Source organism: Gobio gobio (assembly GCF_949357685.1).
Source record: "Gobio gobio genome assembly, chromosome: 6".
NCBI lineage: Eukaryota > Metazoa > Chordata > Actinopteri > Cypriniformes > Gobionidae > Gobio > Gobio gobio.
Window position 1 is genome coordinate 34,548,611 of NC_137102.1, and position 22,012 is coordinate 34,570,622.

General features: G+C 41.8%; 1 protein-coding gene across 1 annotated transcript in view; it reads left to right on the forward strand.

Moving 5' to 3' along the window:
• The first annotated feature begins 10,062 nt into the window (after positions 1 to 10,062).
• Positions 10,063 to 22,012, forward strand: part of LOC307127973 (von Willebrand factor A domain-containing protein 7-like) — a 51,266-nt gene continuing 39,316 nt past the window's right edge. The window contains exon 1 of the mRNA XM_079819472.1: positions 10,063 to 10,174. The gene's annotated coding sequence lies outside the window, so the exon portion shown is untranslated. The remainder of the gene's footprint in view (positions 10,175 to 22,012) is intronic.

Sequence of the window (22,012 nt, forward strand, 5' to 3'; positions counted from 1 at the left end):
ACTGTTGCCTTTGGCTTGCTCAGTTGGGGACACTAAATTTTCAACGAAATATTCAAATACATTTTCAACTAAATTACTGATCTGCCCGTATTGTCACTATATGATAATTGAAATGCACTGGATGACATCACCGTCTTCTCCAGAGCGGCTGTACAGCCAAATCAAATTCTGTTGCAGTTAAAAGTTTTGTTCACCCAAAAATTTAAATTTTCATTAAATACTCACAAACGTATTCTCGTCGCTTCATAACATTAAAGCCTTGTAATTGGTAATGACATTGTTTTCTATGGGGGAGTCAGAAAGCTCTCGGATTTCATCAAAAATATCTTAATTTGTGTTCCAAAGATCAACGGAGGTCTTACGGTTTTGGAACGACATGGAGGTGAGTAATTAATAACAGAAATTTCTGGGTGTAGGCCAAACTGAAGATCAAGCATCGTAGCCAAGTAATATACATTATGGTTGAACTGGTCCTCTTTTTTCCCATTCCCATTCTCAACCACTTTGGTTCTCACTAAGGCCTAGTCCACACTTACACGGGGAGTTTTTCCCTCCTCCGTTCTAAAAAACAATCGCGTCCACACAAGCACGGTTTAAAAAAAAATCTCTGTCCACATGAAAACGCAAAACTGCGCTATGATTGGCTGCCTGATATCCACATGGGTCCCATCCACGGCACCGATGCACTGAGGGATGCCATGGGCTCAGTGAAACCCTTCTACAAGTTTACTCTGGACTCAGTGACAGGTAACTGTACACAGGGGCAGGGCCCAAGTGGACTGAAGCTTCACACACTTGCCTTACAATGTTGTATTATTGCATTCTGGCGCCTCTGTTCTGCAATACAATGAGTTATACTATGGGGCCGTTGAATGCTTGAATCTGATTGGCTAATGAACGTTCTGAGGTGTGCAGTTTTTTTCTGGGAGACGCACAGCGAACGTAGTTCAAGGCTGCTCTCTTGACCGCATTACAGTTCCATATCACTGCGCATAGTTAACTGTAATAACGGAAATTACAGGACTAAAAAACAACAATATGACAGACGATTTTCCTAAAGTAAATCTTAATATTTACAGTGAATATAAAACGTTCAACAACTGGGCCGCAGCAGTATTAGACAGTCCAGATGAAAAACAACAAAGGCAAGCTTTTCTGTCTCATTACTGAAATCACACATGCTCGCACACGCACTACAGTTTGCACAAAAAGCTGTCAGCGCTGCCCTGACGATTTGATCAGTTCGCCTATATAGTGGAGCAACTTAAAGACTACACGTGACATTTTTTCACTAGCGAGGTAATAACAGCGCTGTTTAGAGACGCACAGAGGGAGCCTAGTTCACACAAGCGCTCTTTCTTTCTCTCTCTCTCTCTCTCTCTCTCTCTCTCTCTCTCTCTCTCTCTGTCGCTCTCATTCTCTTTCTAATTACTTTATTAATAACTGCAGTAGAATGCTATCAACGGCTCAAGCCTTCGTTAACAGCTTTAAAATGACGTTTCGGAACTAGCAAAAGAGCTGTTGGATGAGACGCGGAAGAAATAGTCCTACTCACAATAGCGATTTAAGTACAAAAACCGGACGAATCCCATTAAATATATAATCGGATCGATGTCTTGAGGTGTGGTAACCGTAGTATAAGCGGAATAATTGACGACGGGCCGTTCAATTATTAGAATGATAATGCACACCCGAGGTGTAACGGCCACTCCGCTTCGCGTCGTGACCGCATCACCACCTCGGGTGTGCATTATCATTCTAATAATTGAACGGCCCGTCGTCAATTATTCCTTACATATCCGTGCATGTATCTGTATACATGTGATAAGTGCTGTTAACAGAGTTATTAAAAGCTACGTCCGCCATTGCATAGACTCCACTCATGTAAACAAAAGCGATAACGGCTCACAATCTGACGTCAAACAAAGGAGAGAATGGCGCACACTTCGACTTAACAAGCCGAAATCTCCGGTTTCACCATCTACATGACACAGCTGTAACCGGAGTTTCTAAAAATCTTCACCATCTTTGCCAATTCTGGTCTTGTAAATCCAGATTAAATGCCACTGTCTTTTGTTCTTGAAGAAAAATGTTATCAATTCTTACTAATTCAAAATGAGTAGACTTTATAGAGTGCTTGACCCATGTATTGTCAATGTAAGTGTGTGATGTGTGTGTTTTGTCTGCAATCATAAGATGCTACTGCTGCCTGCCTGTGTGGTGCCGAAAAATGACTGCTTGTAGGTGGGGAGAAAATCATTTATTTTCTTAATTTTATGCTGTTTTTTGTCTTTATTTTAATGTTACACATGACAGGGACTCAAGAGTCCAAAATGTCCAAGTCCGAGTACAAATTCACCCGAGTGTGTGACAACTCCAAGTTGAGTCCGGACTCAAGTCCGAGTTTTAATACCCCAACTTTTTCGATTTCATCACACTCTGGGAAGCTACTGTGTACACTTTTGAGTCCTGGAGCCTCCTCCTCACCAGCATCAAAAGAAAGCATAGATTTCCAGAGGAAAAATGTATGGCTCAGTGGTTGCTTTTCCTAAGCTCAGGAGCAGTGCCGTGCACAGACATTTTATAAGGGCAACCCTCGTATAAATATTTATAAAAAAATAAAGTTACATATTGTTGATCATCATTTAATGAATTATATTAGTCTTACCATTTATCAAATCCATTTACAATGCATTTACAATTGCCTAAATGTTGTTATGAGATTAATGTTGGAAATATAACATTTTGAATATAGAAATACGAAATGTAGGGAAAATAAAATTATACTAAAAACGCCAATAGATGGTGACAAGTCGTCACAATCATGTTGCATTGTGGTCTATGGATCTGCTTGAAGAGTACATATTGGCTGTGTCCAAAAGCTGACTTGTTGCATTGCTGCCTTATCAGACAATAACTTTGTAGGCAGCATTTTCGCACAAAGTTACCTAATGAAACTGAGCTGACATGAATTCTAAGGCAGCGTAACAGTTTAATGATCTACAACAACAGTGCGAGCTTTGGTGAGAACTAAGCTAAATATTTTATTTCTACAATAGTCATTTCTTGCTAGAAATGACATCAAAAGTGAACGTACATTCACACACAAACTGACTACCAACCTCAACTTTTAGAGATCATCTTAATTTATTTTAGCTCAACTGACACAGAATGGAAATCACAGGATTGTGGGATATCAAAGGCAGCAAAGGGTTACATTTATGCTGCCTTCAAAAATCAATCAGATGAAGGTATTTAAGAAGACAGGAAGTGAAGCTAACTTTGGATTCGTGCCTTGATGCCTTCCTACCTTGAAATGTGTTGTTAGACAGCATTTTCCAGTTTTTAGATGCAACCAATGAGTAGACTCGCTCCCTCTGTCAAAATTGAGGGGTCAAGGGTCTGTCCAAATAAACTTCCCTTGCTCATTTGACCAAGTTGGAAGCACTTAAAAATGGTGGGGGTGATTTCCCCGAGGGGAAGTGCTTAGGGAAGTTAGCGAGTGTACAGTATGTCTGAAAGTGGAGTTAAAAGCAGCCTAAAGCCCAAAGTATACTTCGGTACACACACCGTCCGTGTGCAGCTCAATTTTTGAGACCGTTCGGACGGTCCACGTACAACAGCACATGCGCAAGAAAGGCAGCCCAAATTTTGACACCGCGTGGACGGTGCACGTACAACAGCGCATGCGCCAGAAAGTCAGAAGATTCACAACAATTGTGCTGCGCATGTGTCGAACTTGGCCATCCACGTTGAGTATACTGCTGTGCAGGCACGACTGCACGCGAGACGTGTCCGGACGTGGAAATTAAAGTATACCCGGGGTTTAAGTGTCCAATGACTTTATGAATGGGTCATTGAATCACTCGCCCGATTTTTTCAAAGAATGAATTAATTTGAGAGATTCAAGAAAGAAACACCACCATGTTTTGCTGGGAGACGCAACTTTTCTAATAGATAATTTTCTAAAATTTTTCTTTAAGACTGCAAGCCTGGGTCTGTGAAGAGGAGAAAACTATAATATACACTCACCTAAAGAATTATTAGGAACACCATATGCTGCGTTCACACCAAACGCGAATGGAGCGTCTGGTGCAAGTGATTTCAATGTTAAGTCAATGGAAAGGCGCGTTGACGCGCGTCTGGAGGTCCCGTCGCTGTTTTTGGAGTTGTGAGATCCAGGCGATCAGCGGCGCTCATAACCCCGGCGAGAGCAGCCTTTCCTCGGCTAGTCCTTCTGACGTTTGCCGCTGGCTCTGATGTCCTGTAGTGGTTCGTCTTGTGTGGATCTAACGGGCGATCTTTGGTGTCATGAATCTATAATTTGTTGTCTGCCAAATAGTTTTGACTGAGGGCAAAGAGAAGTTTCATAACTTTATTTTTTAAGGATATTTAAATATACATGCAGTGAAGATAATGTAGGAGTCGCCTGGACCACATTTGTGTGGTTATTAATGTTTAATATATTTATTTAATGAAAATGAAAAGAGGCAGAGTGGTGTTTTATGACATATTTCTCCTGGAGAGCCTTGAACGCGCGTCTATTTCGCTTCAAACGCTCGATTTCTACGCACATTCAAAATGTTCACGCGTCAAACTAGACGCGGTAGACACGATTTTGACGCTCTATTCGCGTTTGGTGTGAACGCAGCATAATACTGTGTTTGACCCCCTTTCGTCTTCAGAACTGTGTAGCGACTATGAGTCAGATAAAATAATAACTCAACGGGGAATTGAATTAAAATGAAAGAGACTCGAATTACATTATAATTTATAAATAATTCAGAATTAATGTTTACACCTTAACTTATTCTTCCGCGTCTCATCCAACAGCTCTTTTGCTAGTTCCGAAACGTCATTTTAAAGCTGTTAACGAAGGCTTGAGCTGTTGATAGCATTCTACTGCAGTTATTAATAAAGTTATTAGAAAGAGAATGAGAGCGACAGAGAGAGAGAGAGAGAGAGAGAGAGAAAGAAAGAGCGCTTGTGTGAACTAGGCTCCCTCTGTGCGTCTCTAAACAGCGCTGTTATTAAGTTCTTACTGATATGTAAGAACTTAAAGGGCACTCTGTTAAAGGGAAACAGGTCAATTTAGCTCAAATGAATGAATTAATGAATTCATAGGGAATTTTGAGTCTATTTTACAGCCGAGCAAATGACTCCTCCAGCGTTCATTTGAACGGGCCGTAAATATCAACTCTGCAGGGATATTAATATCCGAACGTCTGAAGGTCTGGTCGTGTCTCTTGATCGACATCTTGGTAAGCCAATCACGTGGCGTGTTGGCGGCTGGATGGAAGTCTTGTGGGCGCTGTTTGAAGTTGAAGCGCACTGTTGGAGACTCGTTGAGAATTTTTTGTGGCGAAACTTAACAGAACCCGAGACTTAACTGAAAGAAAATAAACTTTAAGTAAAAGAAAGGAAAGTGATAGAAGAGCAGATGGCCTGAATGAAATCGTTGTTTAACCCATTTTCTCTGATCTTGGTCTACCACGATCGTCAGATCGTCTCCTGGGAGCTCTCCGTTCAGAACTCAACTCTGGTCAACTGCTAGGACTCAACCCAACTGAACATCTCTGAACTGGCTGCGAACTGGCCGCGAACTGCTGGCTCTGAACTACCTTGAACAGGCTGTGAACAGGCACTCTTCGTCTGTGTTCTGAGATTAAAACTCCAATATTTGCCCATCCCCTGGATGGGTTCTGGCCAATTAGGGTTCAGGGGTGACTGTGTCTCCACCCCTCCCATAAAATTGGGTTATCTATGGTAATTTAGTTTCCTGCTCTTAAGCAGAGAGTAAATTTAGACCTAATTTCTTACTATAAGGACATGATCAATTCTATAAAGATTTCATTCAGCTCATCTGTTGGATTATACCCATACGAACAAAAAGATATCAAACACGGTGCCTTTTCATCCACTCATTCAATAGTTACATAATTTCATGAATTGGGAGTGATATACATGCATAATAGTCACGTGTATCAGTTGTAAACACACTAACAAGCTATGTCGAAGGCTATTTGAATGAAAGTCCAATAATCAGTGATTTGATGCACTCCATATGTAACAGTTTCTGTGAGTTTGCTTGGAGTTTTAGCTGTGTCACGTGGAGTTCATTTACCGGTCATTGAAAAGACAGAGATCTGGTTTGTTTCTTTGTCTTGTGATCACAACGAGTCTTTTGTCCTCTTTGTCTAAGTTTTGGTCAAAAGTCCATAGGCAATCGAGTAATTATTATCTAAAAGTAGTAGCTCCGGACAGAATGGAGCCTCCATCTCTCTGGTGATAGATGGTCGATTTCCTGGGGTCTGGAGCTAAATTGGGCTTTGTTAAGGGGTCATTTCTGATCAAATCATTTGGAAGATTCATTAAACTATGTGTCTGTGCCCACAATTCCTACAGACGCTACAAGTGCCTTAATTCTACGTGGCATTGATTCAACAAGGTGCTGAAAGCATTCTTTAGAAATGGGCCCATATTGATAGGATAGCATCTTGCAGTTGATGGAGATTTGTGGGATGCACATCCAGGGCACGAAGCTCCTGTTCCACCACATCCCAAAGATGCTCAATTGGGTTGAGATCTGGTGACTGTGGGGGCCATTTTAGTACAGTGAACTCATTGTCATGTTCAAGAAACCAATTTGAAATGATTCGAGCTTTGTGACATGGTGCATTATCTTGCTGGAAGTAACCATCAGAGGACATGATCAGAAACAATGCTCAGGTAGGCTGTGGCATTTAAACGATGCCCAATTGGCACTAAAGGGCCTAAAGTGTGTCAAGAAAACATCCCCCACACCATTACACCACCACCACCAGCCTGCACAGTGGTAACAAGGCATGATGGATCCATGTTCTCATTCTGTTTACGCCAAATTCTGACTCTACCATCTGAATGTCTCAACAGAAATCGAGACTCATCAGACCAGGCAACATTTTTCCAGTCTTCAACTGTCCAATTTTGGTGAGCTTGTGCAAATTATAGCCTCTTTTTCCTATTTGTAGTGTAGATGAGTGGTACCCGGTGGGGTCTTCTGCTGTTGTAGCCCATCTGCCTCAAGGTTGTGCGTGTTGTGGCTTCACAAATGCTTTGCTGCATACCTCGGTTGTAACGAGTGGTTATTTCAGTCAAAGTTGCTCTTCTATCAGCTTGAATCAGTCGGCCCATTCTCCTCTGACCTCTAGCATCAACAAGGCATTTTCGCCCACAGGACTGCCGCATACTGGATGTTTTTCCCTTTTCACACCAGTCTTTGTAAAACCTAGAAATGGTTGTGCGTGAAAATCCCAGTAACTGAGCAGGTTGTGAAATACTCAGACCGGCCCGTCTGGCAGCAACAACCATGCCACGCTCAAAATAGCTTAAATCACCTTTCTTTCTCATTCTGACATTCAGTTTGGAGTTCAGGAGAATGTCTTTACCAGGACCACACCCCTAAATGCATTGAAGCATGGTGTTCCTAATAATCCTTTAGGTGAGTGTACAATCACTGGTCACCTTATTAGGTAGTCCTTGCTACCAGGTTGGAACCCTTTTTGCCTTCAGAACTGCCTTAATTCTTTGTTGCATAGATTCAACAAGATGCTAGAAACATTCCTCAGAGTTTTTGGTCCATATTTACATGATAGCATCACACAGTTGCTGACGATTTGTCAGCTGCACATCCATGATACAAATCTCCCATTTCACTACATCTCAAAGCTGCTGTGTCTTCTGTGCTGCTGTGAAGCACTCAGCGAAGCCATCCACTGCAGGATTGAATAAGCCCAAAGGAGAGACCGGGTAATCGAGGAATGCTGTCTTGTCAGCGTCTTAGTGGCACGTAGGGCGAGATCGGTTGCGCTGCACAGCTCTTTGAAGGCAGCCGGGTCAGGGCTGCTCTCTTTTGCCTGGTATACTTGGAGACCACCATCATGTCACTCAGCATGGCTTGGACGGGTGGGAGGCTTTAGATTTCCAGCCAAGGGCCGTGGGCAGTAGAGATACGCGGCAGCGGCTTCCTCTAGTGAGGGAAGTTTCGTGTAGCCCTTTTCCTCCGTGTGGTCAACTGTGGTGAGGGGCGCTGAAGAGGAGGAATGGACAAGAACTGAATAGGGGTTAGGGTTCTTCATGAATTTCTGGGCTGGTCGTTGGCGGGGGGCCTGCTGGTGGTGCCCCGGCTGCATGAACCATTCATCAAGGCAGCTGAGGATGGGCTCTTTCAGAGCTGACCAGTCCAAGCCCAGCTCAGTCACTCCCTTGGTAAGGACACCCATGAGTTCCGAGTCCTGCTGAGGCCTCTTTAAACAGGTGTGGGTCCTCTAAATCAAATGCCACTAGAGACTTTAAATCATCACAATCCTCCTCTGAGACGCCGATTCAGCACAGTGTGGGGAGAGTGAGACGCGGGCACTGGGCCGACATGAGCTCATTGCAGCCCTGTTGCTCTGCGCCATGGCTCCGCTATTTTCTTATATATATTTTCTTAGGTAAAAGGGAATAATATGTAATGTTTGGGGAATAAAGGGGTAACCAGCTAAATTTAAAAATGATTTATACTGTATGTATTTTAGAATTAAGGGGTAATTATTCCACAATTATAGGAAACAATCTTACATTTGGGAGCAATTTAGCGAGAACATACACTGAATACCTTTTTGTAGTAATAGTGTACCAATACATAAAGGCTTTTTTAAAATGATGGGGTACATATCAGCACATTTATAATTTGCGCAGTAATTTGTTTTGATAGCAAAAGTGCATCCAGTTTAGTTTGGGCTTTCGTGTTTCAAGTCAAGTAAAACAGTTTTTTTTTTAAATACTGGAAAATATAAGAAGAAGTCCTCTCTGGACTGTGGACGGAGGAATAAGAAGTCCTTTCTGAACTGTGGACGGAAGAAGAAGAAGTCCTCTCTGGACTGGGGACAGGAAACGGAGCCCTCGCTGTACTGGGGACAGTAGACGGAGCCCTCTCTGGACTGGGGACAGGAGAGAGAGCCCTCGCTGGACTCTGGTCAGGGGCGGAGCCGTCGCTGGACTCTCGACGGGGACAGGAGCCGTTGCTGGACTCTCAACAGGGACAGGAGCCGTTGCTGAACTCTCGACGAGGACAGGAGCCGTTGCTGGACTCTCAACAGGGACAGGAGCCGTTGCTGAACTCTCGACGAGGACAGGACGTCGCTGGACTCTCGACAGGGGACAGGAGACGTCATGGGACACTTGACGGGGACTGGCTGTGTTCTGGACCTGGACGCGACGCTCTCCATATCCACAGGGTGATGGTAATTTGCCCCAGAACAGGGACTTCAGTGTCTCTTCGTCAGAAGGGCAGTTGATGGCAAGATGGAAAAAATCCTCCAAAAAGGCTAAAAACTCATGCAAACCTTGCAGCATAATCCATTTTAAGGTCTGGTCTTCTGTCACACACAGAAGAGGACAGACGAGGTAAGTAAGTAAACAAGTCTTTATTGTAGGAGTGCAGAGTGATACGAGTGGGAATGCAACACAGGTAAGTCAAATGGCAGTAGATGGTAGTAGGTGACTGGTGGCTGGCTGGTAACACGGTGTAAAACTCTGCATGTGATGGACTGGTGCAGTAGATAGAAGACGGTTCAGGTAATTCAGGTAGGTTCTCAGGTGAATCTTACAGGTAGGTTCTCAGGTGAATCTTACAGGTAGGTTCTCTGGTGAGTAATACAGGTAGGTCATGTGTGCTTGTCCTAGACGAGACCAAACAATGGTGAGTTAGAAGGTGACTGCTTAAATACAAGTTGTGATGAGGGTGATTGCTGGCAGGTGCGGGTGATGGTGGAGTGTGTGCAGGTGGTGAGCAGAGAAGATCATGGTAAGTGTAGTGCAGATGCGGTGAGTGAGCTGGTGACTGTGACAACTATAAAGTTATATAAAGCGCTATATAAGAAAGTTTGTTTTGACTTGACAACAGAAAATTTCCCAACAATTTAAAATAGAGGAAAAAAGGAAGGACAACGTTTTGCATGTGAAAAGCAAACAGGAAGCTGTGGTGAATAATGATAATCAGATGAGCTTTAAAGTTAAGCAAACTCTGTCTGCTTAATTGCATTTACAGTAATACTCTAATGAACCATCTTGGTCTCTTAACTGTGTTAATCCTGTCTGAGGTTTCTGCTGACCCCCATCCAAGACCTCTCTACAATAACATCATCCTGCGGTATGTTCAAATTTTTTCTCTGTTTAGGCATGTGCACGGATGATTGTAAGCATTTTGAGTCACAGGATTTATCATTGTCTGCATTTTGTTTCCATTACATTCTAAAGGCTTCTTAAAAATACATGTTATAGGGGAGAGCGGGGCATGCCAGGATGACGAAACAGTGTATTTACTAGTTCTTTTGGATCTCAGTGAACATTTATTTAACTGCAAAAGTAAATTTCTTACTTAAGTTTATTTTTCATCTCGGTTTTTTGTGTTTATTTAAAATAAGACAAATCTGATATTATTTTAATCTTATATCTGTTATTTAACAGTTGAGATCGTTCTTTAATGCTGATCTAACCAGCAGAACACACAAGCCGCGGTTTAAATCCTAGTTGCGCAGAGGGGGTGCGTTGTAACACTGCGTTACAATGAGCCCCTATTAGAAATATGCCATTATATTCTATACTTTTATGAATTATTTTGAGAAACCATGAGAAAAGGGTGAATAATGACTGAGAGTCAATGTTAAGAAATGATTCATTATTATTATGTTTTTAACTATGCTGTATAGCTGTATTTAGCAATGTGTTTGTTGTCAAACTCAAAAAATGCCATTATTTTATTTTAAAAAGTTAATAATTGTATTTTATTGACAAAATATTTTAATTTGTCATGGATATTTTTTCACATTTCACCTCCATTCTTTCGGGGTAAATCAAGAAAAAAGCATACACTGTATTAATGAAACAAAACCACATAATTGTACTAGACATGTGAAATTAATGTGGGAAAAAATAAATACTCTGAACCCCATGTGGATTTACACAAACTGAGTCAAAAAGCATTAGGTTGTGCCCCGCTCTCCCCTAGTGTTGAAGATTAACTGGAATTACTATATTAAACAGGAACAGATCTCATGCACGTATGATCTCACACTTACATAATAATTGATGTTTTAGTAGAAATGATGACTTCACAATGACTTCCATTCGCTCATCCTGCATCATCCATTCATAAGGGTTGTCAGTTATTAATACTCAGGAAAATCTTGGTGTTGATTATTTAAACCTGCTACAGTTTCATTCAGGACTAATAATGGAAATTTTCCTTGAAAAAAGTAGCTTGCCATGGGGCACCTGAGCATGTCACTGCATGCCCTCTCCAACAACAAGATTTATTTGGAAAACGTGGAAAGGGTTGTGGGAAGAGCAAAGAACATTGTGGAAATGAGAAGAGTCAGCAATTAGGTTCATGTACATCGATTTAGGCATAACATTATGACGTGAAGTGAATAACACTGATTATCTCTTCATCAAGGCTCCTGTTAGTGAGTGGGATATATTAGGCAGCAAGTGTCCTCAAAGTTGATGTGTTAGAAGCAGGAAAAATGGGCAAGCGTAAGGATTTGAGCATGTTTGACAAGGGCCAAATTGTGATGGCTAGATGACTAGGTCAGAGCATCTCCAAAACTGCAGCTCTTGTGGAGAGGCAGGGTGTGTAGAAAGAAGTGATGAAGAACAGTACAAAGGTGTTGGTGGGATCTTTGCATCTTTTTGTCACATGACAGTTCTGCTGTTCATCATTTTTATGTTTCAATTTGCATACAGACCGTAGCTATTCAGAATGTATGTGTGCACATGCTTTTTAAATGAACAGTGCTGAACAATGCATATGGATTGTATTACAAGAAATTTGGAGCTCTAGGGCAATTAAAAAATGGAAAGGTTTAACTAAATACAGACAAAAACTTGGTCATGTCATATCGGTCATGGTCATATTTACTGACATATTATGATTGAATATGAATGAATAAAGACTATCTTGTTAAAATTAAAAGAAAAGGACCTGTGAGCAACAGGTGTGGATCAAGAACCATATGATTCATCTTTTGAAAGAGAAATTATTCAGATTTTTTGACAACCTAATTGCTATCTGGATATTGTAAATTGCACCTTAAGAATTTGTTTAAAATTCCTCAGTCTATATTCAGTTATTAAGTGCATCCACAAATTATTTAGAAATATTTGTGTGTAAACTTTAGTTAAAGTTTCTCTATAAATAATAATAAAAAGTAGCTGATACCACTTTGCAAATGAGCTAGTTATGATACATTTTTTCCATGACTGAAATTATTTTCAGTATTTTCCAAAAGTATCGTTTGTTTATTAATGTGTAAAACTTTCTTTAATGAGGGAAAATTTACTTGGTGAACCTCTAAATAAAGGAAGTAAATTGGACAGGAATTGTCATGAGTAGTGGCTGTAATGAAGAGCACAACAAAAGTTTTTTTCAAATAAATCCAAAAAATCCAAGTCACAGTTGGTTTGGACTTATGTTTCATCATCATCACTCATTTGTTGTCATGGACACTAATTATGTTCAGCTGTGCACTCATTAATCACCATAATTTTCACCTGTATATATGTTTGGTTCTGTTCTCAGTTCATTGGTCCGTAGTCGTCTTATGTGGTAAGGTTGTACGTCACTCTGTTTGTATTGATCATCATGTGGATTTATTAAATCGTACCAAGTCACTTCATCTTCGTGTATGTTTATACAATCAGCCGTGGCACACAGGAGATATCAGGGGAAGAAATAACTTAACCACATTAACATTGATGACATGGAACAATGAAAAGACGGAACTAAGGGTTTAAACACACAGGGAGTAATAAGGGAACAAATTACCAACATTTGGATGTAATTAGTAACTACGGGAACTAACTAGGGACTAAGAAAGGCAAAAACGGAACAGAACCAGGCAATTTCCAGAATCAAATCACTGAGAGTTCTTCTGAAATTACTGAGGGTGCTCTGGTAAAGTGCAGGCTAAGCAATGGCTCCACCACAGCAGTGTGCAGTGAAACATTTAAGATTATTTACAAGTTATCACTTTTACCAATAATTGGAATAGAATTTAAAATTATTTTGCTACAAATATTTTTCTATTAATCGATTAGTCTGCCTTTACATTGCTTTAATGCCTTACTATTTTAATGTCATATTTCTGTCCTGTGCAGAGTCAATCCAGCATTAAGGGCCCTATTTTAACGATCTGAAACGCAAGTGTCAAAGCGCGAAGCGCAAGTAACTTTGTGGGCGGGTCTCGGCGCTGTTGCTATTTTCCCGGCGGGATAAATGGCTCTTGCGCCCGGCGCAAATCTAAAATGGGTTGGTCTGAAGTAGCTTCATTATTCATAGGTGTGGTTTGGGCGTCACGTGAATAAACCAATCAGAGCGTCATCCAACATTCCCTGTAAAAGCAGGTGCGCAAGTTCCATTATGGATTGCTATTATTGTGGCGTATTTACCAGGCGCACGCCAGGAGCGGTTCACAGCCGAGGAGACTGATGTGCTTGTAAGAGCAGTGAAAGACAGAGAAGTTGTGTTGTATGGGGATGGGAGAAACCCACCCAAAATAGCGTCGGTTAAACAGGCGTGGGAGGAAATAGCCACAATTGTTTCATCAGCTGGCATCCCCAGGACGTCGCACCAGTGCCGCAAGCGCTACAATGACATCAGAAGACGGGGAAAGTCCAAGCTTGCCAGCATCAATCAGGCACGCCGTGTAATGGGAGGTGGATCTGCCTCTACTCAGGACCTGACGCCAGCAGAGGACATCGCTGCGTCCACTCTCACCGATTTTTTTTCCTGGTTCTTGACGGACAAACCAATTTGTTAGATGTCCTTATATACATATATGTCTTGCCAGAAGTTGCCACTATTGGGCAAACAGGTCTCCTTAATTATTAGACTACAATTAGCCTGAATAATTTGTAAGCTAGATTTATAGTGTAACAATTTATGATTTGCAAAAATAACTGTTGCATCTGTGTAGATTACATGAGCAAAGTGTATGCGCGTTGTGCACGCTATACATTATGGTCAAGCATGCGCCCTTAAAATAGCATAATGAACAACGCGCAACGCGCCACTGACTTTAGACTAGGTTTTTTCTGGTCAGTGGCGCAATTGTTTAATGGAACAGCAAAATAGCACCAGGGATTGTTTGCGCCGGAACACGCCTCCTTTTTTGCGCTGAACCGCCCAGGTAGCGCAAGTTCATTCACTAGTTTAGCGACGTGCTTCTGTGGAGGGAAAAGCGCGCTTTGCGCGGGTGCAAAATAGGAATGACACATGCGTCGGTGTACAAAGTCAATTGCGCTGGGTGCAAGATAGGGCCCTAAATGTAGATGTCTCTTCGGAAACCTTGCAGCATGCAATTTGCCGTTGGTCCTCTTAGCAGCATGAAAAACAATAGTTTTATTAAATGGATTATATAGGCTGTAGCCTCAAAAGCGAGCCAAGACTGCTCTCTTTACAATAACTAAAATGCTGTCGCTGTCAGTTCATCGCAATCTTACAAAGTTCCATTATAATCAATGAAGCTACTAACAATGCACAATAAATCTTTAACATACATTGTGTCAACACTTTGCCAGCTACACAGTCTACACAGCCGGGACGTTGGCCTACGGTAGAGTCGAGGAAGGGAGGAGCCACGGTGGAGACTTGGCTGATGACTCCAGGGGAATGACTGATGGAGATGTGGCCGATATAAGTGGAGCCCTGGGCACAGACAAAGAGCCAGCGAGACCAGGTGACACTGATGGTCCTGGAGGCTGAGGTGGAGTCAGAGGTGGTGCCAGAGGAATGAGGTGGAGCCAGTGTGACTGAGGACCAAGGCAGAGCCAGAGGGAAGGTGGAGCAGAAGGGGTGGAGAGACGAAGCGTAGCTGAATTTCCGTAAGTCCATGACACAGGCAGAGCAATGTCTGACCAAGGCGTAACCGGAGGGACGAGGGAGCCCGGTGGAGATGTAAGGATGATGATCCCAGGTGGTTCCGAGGAAGGGAGGAGCCAATGCAAAGCCGACAGGTCGACTGGCCGAGGTGGAGTGAAGGGATCGATGACTGGAGGTGGAGCCAGGGAATTCCTTTGACTGGGCGGAGCTGGAGACTGGAACACCTGAGGCAAATCCACACAATAGAGTGGTGTCAGAGGAGGGGCTGGAGGGAACCAGTGGAGGTGGGGGCAAAAAAAATTGATGAACTTGTAAGACAAGGCGGGATGGGGAGATTTGGCGGGAACTTTTTTTTCACATGAAATTTCAAGCTGGACAGACCCAGCTGGGACGGGAGACACAGAGAAACATCCTCTACCTAATAATGAAAATAATATGCAGATGCCAGCTGCAGCTTACTCTCAGCAACTGGAGTGTGGGTGGGGCTTTCCTCCATGCCCTCAAACTTCACGAGCAGTCCCACGGCGAAGCACGGTGTGCCATCACCAGTGGTTAAATTGGGCCGGGGCTCTCGGGGGCTCAGCCCCGGCACATAAGCCTGCTTGTTTGTGTCCTGATGTGCCTGTTTGCAGTCATTTGCCTACTGGAAATTATGTCACATAAAATTTGATGAAAGTGATGCTTTCGAAAACATATTTCTGACAATAAATGAAAGATTTTTTGAAATGGCATGTCTCTTTTGTCTCGGCGGAGCTGTGATGAGATTAATCAGAAAACACGGCTGTAATCTTGTTCAGCTGCTTAATCTCATTGTCAGTCGACCATGATCGCGCCCTGCTCGCGCATGCGCATCTAGGTGACACGGATAAATGTACGCAGCAATATATTATGAATGTTCCTGGGAGATCCGTAGTTGCGCGGGATGTGGAAGCGTGCAAAAGTTCCAGAAATGTACAAAAAGTGCCCTAGCCTTGAAAGACAAGGTAAGGAAAATAAGACTAAATCAAAATTAAATAACCAAGACTAGGTTGACCATGTGATTTTTCTCAGATGTTTTGAGCATTTTACTTTAGACAATGGATTATCAGCAAACTGCCAAGTGAACTGCTAGCTGGCTACTCAAAATAAACTAGCAATCTATTCAGTCAGCATATTTGTGTTTGATCTGTGTGAATTACAGTAATATAAGACTTGCTAGACCTACTTTTAGCTACCAAGCAACCTTTCCACAAGGATAGACTGATTTTATTTTTGTGACTTGTGCATACCTTGATGTGAAATGACGCAGAGTAGGCTGTGTGTGTGTGTGTGTGTGTGTGTGTGTGTGTGTGTGTGTGTGTGTGTGTGTGTGTGTGTGTGTGTGTGTGTGTGTGTGTGTGTGTGTGTGTGTGTGTGTGTGTGTGTGTGTGTGTGTTGTAGTAGTAAAGAGAGAGAATGGGAGAAGGAAGTTTGTGTGAGGTGGACCTGGTCACCACAGACCCAAATCTTCTCAGCTGTTGCTACTGTCATATGCTGCACTGTCTCTTCATGTGGCACATTATGTACGGGTCACTATATCATAACAAGGTAATACAATGTGTAGTCAAGTGATGACTGATTAACAGTAATTTAAATGCTAAATGTCCTAATACCTGTTGATACTACAACAATGCAAAGTATATGCTCTTAACCTCTCAGTTTTTCACATATTATGTAAGACTCAATTTCTCCATTTCTTTGCGCAAAACTCTCCAGAAAGTGCCATATAATGATTTTTTTTTTAATTAACGGGGGAGCATACCCCCGGGCCCTCCTAGGGAGAGCCCCCCCACTTAATAAATCACAATTTAACCACTGGTCATCACACACCTGGTCAGACTCTCTGTGGGGCTTGGGCTATGGGCCGATGGTTCGCTCAGTCCTCTTTACTGACTAGTACATTGTGGTAGGCTCAGGCTCACTGACTGCGGTGGACTCTGGTGTGCGCTCTGTGCAGTGTGTGGGTGGTGGCTGGCTGGGCTTTGGGTCATGAGTTGGGCTGGTGATGTCCTCCGTTGGGCAGATGGTGAACAGCAACCCATTGTTCACCAGCAACCACTCCACGAATACAGCGAAATCTCCCTGAGGACCAACACCAGGCAGGCGTGTCTTGGATCACTCACTGAAGCTAATATAATAAAACATACAAAGCGAGCAATCAGGATAATGTGTGAGGCATGCCAGATCTAAAAAGTCCTTGGTGTGGTCCTCTAGGCAGCGATCTCCTTGCTCCAACAACAGGAGACACACAGCAGGTATGTCCATGATGCGGAAGAGAGAGAAAAAAAGGGGGGAGGGGGGGGGCTTAAAAAAAATATGTTATTGGTTCTGTGTTCTGTCACGAGTAGTGGCTGTAATGAAGCGCACATTGAAAGGAATAGGGAACAAAAGCAGTTTTTAATAAATCCAAAAACAGAACCCTCAGGAGATATCAGAAGAAGAACATAACTTAACCACATAAATTAACACTGATGACACGTAAGAATGAACAGAGGAAACTAAGAGTTTAAATATACAGGAAGTAAGGGAACAAATGACTGACGGGTGAATGTAATTAGGGAACTAACTAGGGACCATAGCAGGTAAAAACAGAACACAGTCAAATCGAAACTAAAACAGACTACACATTACAAGAATAAACATTGATGAGATTATTAAAAAGTCACAATAGCTTATTATAAATGTATTGCATAAGGAACATTCATTGAACTTGTAATGACATACAGACAATAATTTTTTTGACTGAACAACTTCCTGAAGTTTCTGGGACTTCAACGTGAACAGGTGTAGACTTATTGCAGAATGTGACTTTTGTTTCCAAAGATTATGATATACTGGAAAACTCTTTGTGGGAGTGGGGCCCACAAATGCAAATGAAAATAAATGTAATTTATTAATAAATAAAGTTTTTATGTGAATGGTTGGTCGAAAGTTGGTCTTATGGATTGGAGCCTCACTCAACAGTAAGTGTCTAATTAAAAATAACTCTATGAATGTGTTCCAAATGACAATTATTTTTGAGCCCCAAACATTTAAAGGCTCCAAAGCTCTATAGTGAAAGAGTAAAGATTAAAAGAATAGGGTGATAATTTCTGAATGTAACGCATCCTCGCATCCTCAAACTCTCTCTCTCTTCTCAGAATCATCGCTCATCCCTTACAGTCACAGGTACAGAGAATACAACATAATTTCTATTGTTAATATAAGAAACAAAAGGCGAATAAAAAAATCGGACTTTTTTTTATTAAGGGGGGGGGTGAAACACTCAGTTTCAGTCAATCTCATATCAATCTTGAGTGCCTATAAAGTAGTATTGCATCCTTCATATCTCCGTTTTTAGTTTTATTATATTTATAAAAGAAAGATAGGCTGTACCGAGTCTTTCTGAAAAAAACGAGCGGTTGGAGGCGTATCGTGTGGGCGGAGCTAAAGAATCACGAGTGCGTGCAGCTATTGCATTGAGAGCGTCTGAAAGCTGTGACATCCTTAAACGTGGAAAAAAAACGTTATCCTAAATAAACCATGGAGATCAATCAGATTTAGCGATACATATATGATCCAGAATCAGATCTAGAGGCTGGAATTGAACAGGAGAAACAGCAACGACGACTACAGCAGGACATCACAATGGTATATACTGTAACTTATATACTTGCTTAGCGGCTTGTCATGCGCAAGTTTTACAATATTTTTGTGTGTTTACTCGTGGTTTATGAGGACATCATTTGGTTTATGTACTATTGTATGCGATTTAACGATAGCAGTAGAAAGCGGAATGGTTTTGCACATCAGACTAGTGCATGTTTACATAATATAGAATAGTAGAGTCGATAGCTAACAACACAAAGACATTTGAAGCCAAGACTAGGTTGACCATGTGATTTTTCTCAGATGTTTTGAGCATTTTACTTTAGACAATGGATGATCAGCAAACTGCCAAGTGAACTGCTAGCTGGCTACTCAAAATAAACTAGCAATCTATTCAGTCAGCATATTTGTGTTTGATCTGTGTGAATTACAGTAATATAAGACTTGCTAGACCTACTTTTAGCTACCAAGCAACCTTTCCACAAGGATAGACTGATTTTATTTTTGTGACTTGTGCATACCTTGATGTGAAATGACGCAGAGTAGGCTGTGTGTGTGTGTGTGTGTGTGTGTGTGTGTGTGTGTGTGTGTGTGTGTGTGTGTGTGTGTGTGTGTGTGTGTGTGTGTGTGTGTGTGTGTTGTAGTAGTAAAGAGAGAGAATGGGAGAAGGAAGTTTGTGTGAGGTGGACCTGGTCACCACAGACCCAAATCTTCTCAGCTGTTGCTACTGTCATATGCTGCACTGTCTCTTCATGTGGCACATTATGTACGGGTCACTATATCATAACAAGGTAATACAATGTGTAGTCAAGTGATGACTGATTAACAGTAATGTAAATCCTAAATGTCCTAATACCTGTTGATACTACAACAATGCAAAGTATATGCTCTTAACCTCGCAGTTTTTCACATATTATGTAAGACTCAATTTCTCCATTTCTTTGCGCAAAACTCTCCAGAAAGTGCCATATAATGATTTTTTTTTTAATTAACGGGGGAGCATACCCCCGGGCCCTCCTAGGGAGAGCCCCCCCACTTAATAAATCACAATTTAACCACTGGTCATCACACACCTGGTCAGACTCTCTGTGGGGCTTGGGCTATGGGCCGATGGTTCGCTCAGTCCTCTTTACTGACTAGTGCATTGTGGTAGGCTCAGGCTCACTGACTGCGGTGGACTCTGGTGTTCGCTCTGTGCAGTGTGTGGGTGGTGGCTGGCTGGGCTCTGGGTCATGAGTTGGGCTGGTGATGTCCTCCGTTGGGCAGATGGTGAACAGCAACCCATTGTTCACCAGCAACCACTCCACGAATACAGCGAAATCTCCCTGAGGACCAACACCAGGCAGGCGTGTCTTGGATCACTCACTGAAGCTAATATAATAAAACATACAAAGCGAGCAATCAGGATAATGTGTGAGGCATGCCAGATCTAAAAAGTCCTTGGTGTGGTCCTCTAGGCAGCGATCTCCTTGCTCCAACAACAGGAGACACACAGCAGGTATGTCCATGATGCGGAAGAGAGAGGAAAAAAAGGGGGGAGGGGGGGGCTTAAAAAAATATGTTATTGGTTCTGTGTTCTGTCACGAGTAGGGCCTGTAATGAAGCACACATTGAAAGGAATAGGGAACAAAAGCAGTTTTTAATAAATCCAAAAACAGAACCCTCAGGAGATATCAGAAGAAGAACATAACTTAACCACATAAATTAACACTGATGACACGTAAGAATGAACAGAGGAAACTAAGAGTTTAAATATACAGGAAGTAAGGGAACAAATGACTGACGGGTGAATGTAATTAGGGAACTAACTAGGGACCATAGCAGGTAAAAACAGAACACAGTCAAATCGAAACTAAAACAGACTACACATTACAAGAATAAACATTGATGAGATTATTAAAAAGTCACAATAGCTTATTATAAATGTATTGCATAAGGAACATTCATTGAACTTGTAATGACATACAGACAATAATTTTTTTGACTGAACAACTTCCTGAAGTTTCTGGGACTTCAACGTGAACAGGTGTAGACTTATTGCAGAATGTGACTTTTGTTTCCAAAGATTATGATATACTGGAAAACTCTTTGTGGGAGTGGGGCCCACAAATGCAAATGAAAATAAATGTAATTTATTAATAAATAAAGTTTTTATGTGAATGGTTGGTCGAAAGTTGGTCTTATGGATTGGAGCCTCACTCAACAGTAAGTGTCTAATTAAAAATAAAAATAACTCTATGAATGTGTTCCAAATGACAATTATTTTTGAGCCCCAAACATTTAAAGGCTCCAAAGCTCTATAGTGAAAGAGTAAAGATTAAAAGAATAGGGTGATAATTTCTGAATGTAACGCATCCTCGCATCCTCAAACTCTCTCTCTCTTCTCAGAATCATCGCTCATCCCTTACAGTCACAGGTACAGAGAATACAACATAATTTCTATTGTTAATATAAGAAACAAATGGCGAATAAAAAAATCTGACTTTTTTTTATTAAAGGGGGGGGGGGGTGAAACACTCAGTTTCAGTCAATCTCATATCAATCTTGAGTGCCTATAAAGTAGTATTGCATCCTTCATATCTCCGTTTTTAGTTTTATTATATTTATAAAAGAAAGATAGGCTGTACCGAGTCTTTCCGAAAAAAACGAGCGGTTGGAGGCGTATCGTGTGGGCGGAGCTAAAGAATCACGAGTGCGTGCAGCTATTGCGTTGAGAGCGTCTGAAAGCTGTGACATCCTTAAACGTGGAAAAAAAAACGTTATCCTAAATAAACCATGGAGATCAATCAGATTTAGCGATACATATATGATCCAGAATCAGATCTAGAGGCTGGAATTGAACAGGAGAAACAGCAACGACGACTACAGCAGGACGTCACAATGGTATATACTGTAACTTATATACTTGCTTAGCGGCTTGTCATGCGCAAGTTTTACAATATTTTTGTGTGTTTACTCGTGGTTTATGAGGACATCATTTGGTTTATGTACTATTGTATGCGATTTAACGATAGCAGTAGAAAGCGGAATGGTTTTGCACATCAGACTAGTGCATGTTTACATAATATAGAATAGTAGAGTCGATAGCTAACAACACAAAGACATTTGAAGCAGTTTTACTCACCGCCTGCTTCCAACGCACAAACGTGAACCTTTATTGTTGGGACTGCTCCACCTTTCAGCATTAGACGAGCTACAAAAGTTGAACTGGGCCTTGTTTATAAACCATCGTCGCCGAATTGCAGGGAGCAAACAAAAAGACTTGCACAACTCCGTTGCTGCTCTGGAAAAACAAACTCCATCCACTGTCCCATTAACGCTGGGTTCTTTGAGAAGCTGTGCAGGGTTGTCTTGCCCTGACAACCAAAAACACACATCTTTGGTGACATTGTTGATTTCATGAAGTCCTGTGACATGTTTAGCGCAGCCGACGACTTCCCTAAAGCCGATGGGCATGCGTTTTCTCTCTTGCTCTGGTCGACGTGTGCGCGCGCCCTTCCG